Below are 10,568 nucleotides of genomic sequence, written 5' to 3' on the forward strand. Positions count from 1 at the left end.
CAAAATAAACAACTTTGATTTAATGAATAGACATACAGGATACTGCATTCAAAAATTAATGAAAACACATTTTTATTACACTTTTTTAAAAAATGATCTCACGCTAGGCTATGAAGTAGTCTTTTTTTTTCCTTTTGAAAAGTATGTATTGAGTATAAATAAATGTCCTATACATTAAATATCAAGAAATAGTCATTATTGTTTACAAGTCAGGCTGTAATACTGAGGGAACCACAGAATCAAAATATCCACTCATGATAGTAATGATTTACTCACAAGACACAACAAAAGCCATCAAAAAAAGGCTATCACTTTAACCAACCTATAATACCACAATAGAAAATGGTTTGAATCATAATATTAACGGTTCCAGTAATCTCATCTTTGTTTATCAATTTGTCAGGTCAATTTGAGATTGTGGAGTTACACGATCATATAATTTCAAGATTCCATTTCCTTGGTTTTATTTCAAATTATTATTAATAAATGAAAACAAGTCATACATAGTCGCTGATACTTGTAAGTTAGTTTTTCATAATAGAAAGGAAATAAAAATTTAGTATGAAGAAAGCATCCCCCAAACAATCTCTTTACAGAAAAAAATGAAAGAGCAATATAATTAAACTTTCCTTTGAACAAAGGAAAGAAACCTAAATCTGTTATGGTAAATTTGGAAAAATAAATATTTCCTAGTCCCACAATATGTGCTTATTTTACATGATGTACTTGAATGACGCAAGTCTATGAAGCAGGGATCTGTGGCAATCCAAATTCATCCACCAGGACTCCATCCTTATTCTTTGTGTCAGTGGGAACACCTTCTGGAATTGCAGGTGCAGATGCTGCTTCTCATCCAAGTAAGAGCTGTTTGTCGGCCAGAAGCTCATCACCCAGTGCATCCAAATCTGCTTCCAGGTCATCTTCATCTAATTCTGGGGTACCATAACTACGGCTCAGCGCTTCTTGGATTTCATTGGCATCTTCCATCATATCTTCTAGCTGGTCTTGTAAGTCCTCAATCTGGTCGATTTTCACTTGCTTATATGCTTTCTTCATTTCCTTACTCCCAGTTTCATAGCATCAACCGTGGTCTTGGTGTCCTTCAATGACTGGATGGTGTAATTGGCTTGTTCCATGTTAAATAAAGCCCGAGATTGTCCCGCTGCTGCTCATACATCCGCTTTTGCTTTAAAACCCTCAAGGCTTTCTGTTTGACCATATTCTTGGCAGGACCCTCTCTCATCTTTTTGATCTGATCCTTATACTTCACGAGCTCAGCATCCAGTCGAGAAATATTCTTGTCGATGGATTCTGCCCTGCTGTCCACCGTGCCAATGCGGTCAGTCAGGCTGGGTGGCGGAGCCTTGGGTTTCACTTTTCCGAAGAATAGGTTCATCTTGGGCAGCCACGAAGAAAACCCAAACACTAGAGCAAGACTAGAAATGGAAGCACTATGAAGTAGTCTTAAACATTTCAAAGAATTGGTATCATAAAAGCCAAATAATTTCACAGCGACAATTAGATATTATTTAAAGATTTATTTATTTATTTTAGAGAGCACACAAGCAGGGGAAGGGGCAGAAGGAGAGGGAGAGAATCTCAAGCAGGCTACAACTCTCTGTTGAGCATGCAGAGTCTGATGCAGGGCTCGATCCTATACCCCTGAGATCATGACCTGAGCAGAAATCAAGAGTTGGCAGCTTAGCTGACTGAGCCACCCAGGCGCACCCCAATTAGACATTTTTAAAAAGACTAGAAACTTCTTTAAAAATTTAGGTAAAGGGAACTATTTAGAGATTGGGACAGTCATGCTAACAGATTCTTTTACCAAATTCTCATTGGACTCCTCTGATTTTTTTTCAACTGCCCCTCATTGCAGCAAGTACCTTCTTGGTACTTGGACCTGAGGCTGCCTTTCCCTCCTCAAATTATCATCCCTGTTTCCTTAACTCAGGGGGACCCCCACTCTCTGCCTGGGGCCCTTCCTCATTGCATCCTGGAAGCTCTGCAGGCTCTGAGCTGGGACAGCCTTGGGGCTCCTGTCAGTTGGTTCCTGCCTCCAGACGCTGTCCTGTTCTCCTGTTGTTGCATTTCATATAGTTCATCTGTCTCTGTACTCATTTGGTGTTGGAAGTCGGGATCTTATGCTTTCATCACAGGCAGAAGGGGAAGCTTGGGACTGTTTATTACTTTAAAATGACACGATTCTAGAGGCACCTGGGTGGCTCAATTGGTTAAGTGTCTGTCTTCAGCTTGGGTCATGATCTCCAGGTCCTGGGATCGAGTCCCACATCGGGCTTCCTCCTCAGCAGGGAGTCTGCTTCTCTCTGCTGCTCCCCTGCTTGTGCTCTCTCTCTCTCTCCCTCTGCCCCTCCCCACTGCTCATTCTCTCAAATAAATAAATAAAATCTTTAAAAAAAAATGACATGGGGCACCTGAGTGGCTCAGTCAGTTGAGCGGCTGCCTTCGACTCGGGACATGATCTCAGGGTCCTGAGATCGAGCCCCGCATCGGGCTCCCTGCTCAGTGGGGAGCCTGCTTCTCCCTCTGCCTCTGCCCCTGCCGCCCTTCCTGCTCGTGCTGTCTCTGTCTCTCTTTCTCTCAAATAAATAAATAAAGTCTTAAAAAAAATGACATGATTCTAGCTTACTTCCTAGAACATTAGATTATTTTCAATACTGTGACTTCCCATATTTTAACAGGTTCGCAGGTAAGACATTAATAGATTGCCTCATGTTAAAATAACTTTTATCATTAAATTAAAAAATTTTAAAAATTAATTAAAAAAAGGTGACTCCATTGAGATATTAAAAATCTTTTTCTTTTTTTCAACTCGAGTATAGCTGACACAATGTTATATTAGTCTCAGTGTGTAACATAGTGATTTGACAAGTTTTTACACTTGTTCACCACAAGTGTTCACCACAAGTGTAGCTACCTCTGTCACCATTTAATGCTATTACCTTATCATTGAGTATATTCCTTATGCTGTACCATTAATTTATTCCTGTGACTTATTCATTCCATAACTGGAAGACAGTATCTTCCACTCCCCTTTACCCATTTTGCCTATCTCTCCACTCCCCTCCATCAGTTTGTTTTTTTGGTCTGATTCTGCTTTTTGTTTGCTTATTCTTGTGTTTTTGTTTTTAGATTCCACATACAAGTGAAATCATATGGTATTTGTCTTTCTCAATCTGACTGAAGGAACCTTTGTACAATGTTAGTGGGAATATAAATTGGTGCAGTGACTGTGGAATACAGTATGGAAGTTCCTCAAAAATTAAAAACCATATGATCCAATATTTCCACTACTGGGTATTTACCCGAAGAAAACAAAACCACTAATTTGAAAAGATATATGCACCCCTATGTTTATTGCAGCATTATTTATAAGAGCTAAGATATGGAAACAGCCCAAGTGTCCATCATTGATAGATGAATGGATAAGGAAGAGGTGGTATATAAACACAATAGATTATTACTCATCCATAAAGAAGGATGAGATCATGCCATTTGTGACAGCATGGATGGACCTAGGGCATTATGTTAACTGAAATATTAAAAATCTTAAGGCAGCAAAGGAAGCTTGGGTGGCTCAGTCGTTGAATGTCTGCCTTTGGCTTGGGTTATGATCCCGGGGTCCTGGGATGGAGCCCCACTTTGGGCTCCCTGCTCAGGGGAGAGCCTGCTTCTCCCTCTGCTTCTGCCTCTGCCTGCCTGCCTGCCTACTTGTGCGTGCTCTCTCTCTGTCAAATAAATAAATAAAATGTTAAAAAAAAAAAAAAACTCTGGGACAAGAGCAGCCTTCTGGTCACAACAGTTTAACAGCCACTTTTCTTTTTCTCCATATTTCCCACCTTAGCCTTAGGACCTTCACCAGCCCTAAGTTCCTGTCCTGGCCCACAGGGCAACTCCGTGGATGATAGGTGTGACTCTGGTACCTGGAGCCCTGTCTTTGCCCACAGAATCCTGGTGAGTGGAAGGTAAATGAGGCCCCTTACAAGGACAGGTACCACATTCCCTAAAACAAAGGAAGATCCCCCTTCCAGGCCAGGAATTCCTTAGTTAAAATTCTTTTGTTCAGTCAGTTTTCAGATTTTCTCATTCATGAACTTGAATAATATCCAGACACACAGATGCCTCCTGACAGGTTTATGAGTATGGGGATTGGACATTACTTTGCCCAGTGATACTGGTTCCTGACCTTCCCATTTAAGGATTTCTCATCTCCCACCAGCAGACATAAAGGCATATATGGGTCTTATCAGCATAGAAGGAGAGTCTCTGAAAACCACTCACATATCAGGAGTGAGTCATGCCAAGGAGCATCCACATTTCTCTGTTCCTTCCAAGCCAGTCCTTGGAGAGATCAGGAAATCCAGAGTTTCCTACAAGAATGGGGAGTCCTTGGAAATGAGTTTCATCTTGAGTCAAGGAAGAAGAATCACATCCTTTTTTTTTTTAAGGTTTTATTTATTTATTTGACAGAGAGAGACACAGCGAGAGAGGGAACACAAGCAGGGGGAGTGGGAGAGGGAGAAGCAGGCTTCCCACTGAGCAGGGAGCCTGATGTGGGACTCGATCCCAGGACCCTGGGGATCAAGACCTAAGCCGAAGGCAGACGCTTAACCGACTGAGCCACCCAGGTGCCCCGGGATTTTTTTTTTTTTAAGATTTTATTTATTTATTTGACAGAGAGAGACACAGTAAGAAGGGGAACACAAGCAGGGGAGTGGGAGAGGGAGAAGGAGGCTTCCTGCCAGGCAGGGAGCCCGATGTGGGGCTCGAACCCAGGACCCTGAGATCATGACCCGAGCCGAAGGCAGGTGCTTGACGACTGAACCACCCAGGAACCCAAGAATCACATCCTGACAAGGACAGTCGCTTTGTGCCCAAGCCCAGGGCCATAAAGAAGAGCTGGCAACAATGTCCCCAGATGCTGATGAGTTTGCAGGACTTACCTTGGACTGACTATACATGTGGCCAACAAGTGAACCCTGGCCTGTCCTTGTGGAGAAGCCCTGAAGCAGATGCTGGGGCCAGAACTGGGAGGAACATATCTCCTCAGGTAGGTCTCTTCTATATTCGACTTTATGGCTCTTAAATGACCAACGTGGGCTGGCCCAGCCACCACATTGTGCCCTGAGGAGGGTGGAGAATTATGAGACCATCTTCTGCCCATGGTCCTATCTGCATGAGACTGGAAAGGATTTAACACTCTGAGCTTGTCCCTGCCTTTCTTTCCTGGTTCCTCCTCAACAACTTGGGCCCAAAGCAATGGTGCCATGGGATTCTGCTGCCAGCCTGTTCAGAGTGGCCATGATCCCAATGGAAGGCAAGTTTTGAGGCAGTAATCCAGGGACAGAGGTCTGGGCCGCCTAACCCAGCCCTGAAAGTGTTCCATATAGCCTTCCCTGTGCACATGGCCATGTCCCACTTCCCAGGACCAGCTCCAGGCCTGGCCCGTTTCTGTGTTCCTGAGGGTCAGTTTGAGGTCCCTCCCACAAAAAACTATACTGAGGACACCCAAGTACTGGGATGGGTTCTGGGAACCTTGGGTCCTGGCTGGTCACATCTATACCCATTTTCTGTACTTCTGCTTGGAGACCTCAGGCCCCAGCAACAGTGGTGGTCTGACTCTGAACCGGATCTAGGACTTAAAGATGGGACTTAAAGTCATTTAAACCTGGATCCCACTTCTGTTTGAGAGGCCAGGGTTGCACGCATTGAATTGCAATATCAGAGGTTTAACACTGTGTTGGGTAGAGTTCACTAAAATAATCTAGCCAGTTAAAAAAATAAACCAGCAAATAGAAATAAAGATCTTGTGGGAGTGGTAAGTACTCAGATTTGCCACAGTATTATCTACCATATTGCCACACATTATGTACAATGTCCAGTTTCCAACAAAAAATATAAGACAGGAAAGGATGCCCCGTATGTACATTGGGAAATAAGCAGGCCCCAGAAACTGCCTGTTAATAGATGTTGGATTAAACAGAAAAAGACCTCAAAATAGCTGGAAGGTACAATCGAAATGAAAAATTTACTAGAGGGTCTTAACAGATTTGAACTAGTAAAAGAAAGAATTAGCAAACTTGAAAATAGATTGATGGATAGAAATTATGTAATCTGAAAGAGAGAGAAGAAAGAATAAAGAAAAATGAAAGGAGACTCAGGGAAAATGTAGGTCATGGTTAAGCACACCCACATATGTTTAATGGCAGTACCAGGAGAGAGAAGGGAGCAGAAAAATATTTTGAGGAAATAATGACTGAAAATATCCAAAATTTATTGAAAAACAACAACTCACAGAGTCAGGAAGGTCAACAAACTCCAAGTAAAATGAATCCAAAGAGATCCACAATTAGATACATCATATTAAAAATACGAAGAGCCAAAACCACAGAGATAATATTGAATACAGCAGGAGAATAATCACTCATCACTTAGGAGGGAAACTTAGTAAGAATAACAGCTGTCTTCTTATCAGAAACAATGGAGGCTACAAAGCAGTGGGCTAACATATTCAAAGAGCTCAAAGGAAAAAAAATCCGTCAGAGAAGAATCACATATTCAGCAAAGCTATCTTTTTTTTTTAAGATTTTATTTATTTATTTGAGAGAGAGCACACATGCATAAGCATGGGGAGCGGGAGAGGGAGAAGCAGGCTTCCCACTGAGCAGGGAGCTTGATGTGGGGCTCAATTCCAGGACCCTGGGATCATGACCTGAGCCGAAGGCAGATACTTAACCGACTGAGCCACCCAGGCACCCCTCAGCAAAGCTATCTTTAAAAAATGAAGACAAAAATAAAGACAACCCCAGATAAACAAAAATAAAATTTGTTGCTACCAAACCCATCTTGCAAAACATTAAAGGAAGTTTTTCAGTTGATAATTTAAATTGGCATGATAAAACAGAATGCTGGAAAAGGTAATCGTGTAATTATAAAAGTGTATATTCATATTTCTTACCCTTTGCTTAACTGATTTAAAAAGTAACAACATAAAGCAATATGCATGTAATGTATCGTCAGGCCTAACATTTAGAAATATATATTTGTCGGTAACAGCACAAAGAAGGTAGGTGGAAGTAAAGCTGTTTGGGGCTAAGAAAATTACTCAAGGGTGCCTGGGTGGCTCAGTTGGTTAAGAGACTGCCTTCGGCTCAGGTCATGATCCTGGAGTCCCGGGATTGAGTCCCGCATCGGGCTCCCTGCTCAGCAGGGAGTCTGCTTCTCCCTCTGACCCTCCCCCCTCTCATGTGCTCTCTCTCTATCTCATTCTCTTTCTCAAATAAATAAATAAATAAATAAAGTCTTTTTTAAAAAAAAAAGAATATTACTCGAGATAGTGTCTCATTGTGGTTATAATTTGCATTTCCCCAATAATTAATTTTGAATAGCTTTTTATGTACTGGAATGAAGAAAACCAGAAATGGTAAATAATGAGGTTAATATAAAAAAAAGCTATAAATATTTACTTGTTCTCCTTTTCTCAGCTTCTTCAAAAGTCATAACATTACATAATAACTATAACAATGTACTTGTTGGGTTTGTAACATTTATAGATATAGTATGTCTAACAATAATACCACAAGAAGGGGTGAAGGGGAATAGTTATATAGGAGTAATGTTTCTATATCTCACTGGAACTAAGTTACAATAAATCTGAAGCTGATTTTAGTAAGTTAAGATGTAGAAGGTAAGCCCTAGAGGAAACACTAAAGAAACAACTTTAAAAATTATAGTGAAAAAATCATAGAAATTAAAATGTTATTTTGTAAAATTTCCGCTTACTGTAAAAGAGGAATAGAGGAACAAAAAATACATAAGACATACAGAAAACAAAAGCTAAAATGCAGTTGTTAATAAAACTATGTCAATAAAAGCCTTAAATGTGAATGGAATACAACACATTCAAAAGGTGAGATTGGGTGCCTGGGTGGCTCAGTCGGTTAAGCATCTGCCTTCAGCTCAGGTCATGATCTCAGGGTCCTGGGGTAGTGTCCCGTGTCAGGCTCCCTGCTCAGTGGGGAGTCTGCTTCTCCTTCTACCTTGCCCCCTGCTCATGATCTCTCTCTCTCTCTCTCTCTCTCTCTCAAATAAATTAAAAAAAAAAAAAGGTGAGATTGTCAGTCTAGATTTAAAAAAAAAAGATTGAACCATCTGCTGTCTACAGGAGACACATTAGATTCAAAGATACAAATAGAAAATAAAAGGACAAATAAATATATTTCATGCAAAGAGCAATCACAATAAAGCTGGACTAGCTATACTAGTAAAAGACAAGTTAGAATTCTAAACAAAAAATGTTGAGGCACCTGGATGGCTCAGTCGGTTAAGACTTCAACTCTTGATTTTGGCTCAGGTCAAGATGTCAGGGTTGTGAGACTGTGCACCACGTTGAAAAATAAAGTGCAACAAGAACAATCCAAAAGTTATTTTATTTCCAATGATTACATCTCCAGGGGATAAATTCTCAAATAGGAAATTTACGTGAGTAAATTTTGTTCCCTCCCTTTGTCTCTCTCTCCCCCCCAAAAATGTTACTAGAGATGAAGAAGGACATTTTATAATGATGAAAAAGCCATTCCATTAAGAATATGTAATAATTCAAGGGGTGAACCATTCTGCATTCCTTTCAGTAATGTGTGACTGTTCTACTTGTACTGTATCCTTGTCTGCACTTGGCATTGTCAGTCTTCTAAATTTTAGGCATTCTGGGCTCTGTGTGTGTGTGTGTGTGTGTGTGTGTGTGTGTGATGCTGTCTCATTGTGGTTATAATTTGCATTTCCCCAATAATCAATTTTGAATAGCTTTTTATGTGCTTAATCTACATTTGTGTATCTTCTTAAGTGAAGGGTCAAATCTTTTGGGGGGCCTGTTTGTGAATGTTCTTTATATATTCTGCATTAAAGCCCTTAATCAGAAAAGAAGGTATAATAATTAAAAATATAAATGCACCTAATAACAGAGCACTAAAAACATTAAGCAAAAACTGACAGAAAAGGGGGCACCTGGGTGGCTCAGTTAAGCATCCCACTCTTGATTTTGGCTAAGGTCATGATTTGGTTTGGTAAGTCTTTTGTGGAATCCTGCACATTTTGAATATTGCTGTGAAACTCTGGATCTTATTTGAACCTTCTGTTTCACCTGGCTTGCTTTGATACTGCTCTAGCAAAGGAAGAGGAGGTGCTACTTCATTATGGCCATGGAGGGTAGAAGCCCAATTTCCCCATTTGCTCCCTCCCCACCTCCCCAAATACCCAAGGAGGTAAGGGTCTCCTTTTTATTGCTTTGGTAAGTGGGATTTCTAGTTCTGCACTAGGCCTTCACTGACATTATTCTGGCTGAGGGGTTAGAGTGCCTTGTTACTACTCTTTTGGCCTCCACTGACACCATAAGGTGGGATTGTGGCTCATTACTCCTGGGCAGGAGTAGAAGTTGTGGCTTTGCACTGGGCCACCTCTGATACCACCCCAGAAGGGAGGGGGGAGGGGATGCTCTCTTACCACTGAGTGGGAGTGGGGAATGTCCAGGTTCCCCACATGGTCTCCACTGTCATTGCTGAGAAAGTGGGGTGTTTATTGCCAGCCAGCATGGATGCATGTCCTAGCACTTGGCCTTTTCAGACACCACCCAGCAGGGTTTTATGAGCTCTTTTTACAGCCTCACAAGCAGGGGGGACATGTAGACTCCCCACTCAGCCTTTGCTGGTGTGGGTAGTGATAGGACCAGTTTTTTCTGTGTTGTTTGGCTAGAGTAGAGTGGTTAATGTCTAAGAGTTTTTTGTCTTGCTAGGGGTACCCCTTTCTTGGCCCTTTGGTTAAAGAAAGCAGGTTCTTGTTGGGGCTTTGCAGTATTTTTGTGTGTCTAAGTTCCTGCTTCTTCAGCTCCAGGTCTGGGGCATATGAGGCAAAAAACTCCACAATCACATCACTCCTCTTTTCCTGAGGTTCGTACCTGACATGCCTTCTCTCCACTTTTCAGTCTTTTTATGAGTTTTTAGGTGTACTTAGTGGGGAAACCAGGGAAATCTGTCTACTCCATCTTCCTACAACAATTCATTTTTAGGTTGAAATTTTTAGTTCATAATGTATAATTTAATTATTTTATCCAACAATATGTGCTAATAGTATTACAATTTGATTGATGAAAATAGGATTTCTTTGTTGTTCTTTTTGTGCTCATCTCAACATTTCGACACAAAAATGCATAAAATAGAAATATAAAATTTTGAGTTGATCTACACCATTAGGAACCATAATGAAAGTAGATGCAGTAGATGAAACAACACAGTGGACTTTGTAGAGTTGAAAAGGCTGGAGACTATATAACTTGAAGCAGAATGGGGACAGACAAATATGCAGGTCTCTTGACTCTTTGTCTTCCAATAGGAAGTTATCTCTCAAAATGAAAAACTTTTTCTTAGAGCTCTTAGAAAATGTATACCTGAAACACTTGATTTTATAACCTGAAACATACTGGCCTACAATACTAACTGGATTGTATCTTCTGATTTTGAAAGTATAACTGCACCTTGATTTTGAAAAAATCAAGG

General features: G+C 40.9%; 1 pseudogene; it reads right to left on the reverse strand.

Moving 5' to 3' along the window:
- Positions 1 to 631: 631 nt before the first annotated feature.
- On the reverse strand, positions 632 to 1,396 carry LOC114200478 (charged multivesicular body protein 5 pseudogene; annotated as a pseudogene).
- Positions 1,397 to 10,568: the final 9,172 nt, after the last annotated feature.

This window comes from Eumetopias jubatus, unplaced genomic scaffold (assembly GCF_037043125.1).
Source record: "Eumetopias jubatus isolate StellerSeaLion01/CBP00866 unplaced genomic scaffold, mEumJub1_p1.0 scaffold_5, whole genome shotgun sequence".
In the NCBI taxonomy this organism is placed as follows: Eukaryota; Metazoa; Chordata; class Mammalia; order Carnivora; family Otariidae; genus Eumetopias; species Eumetopias jubatus.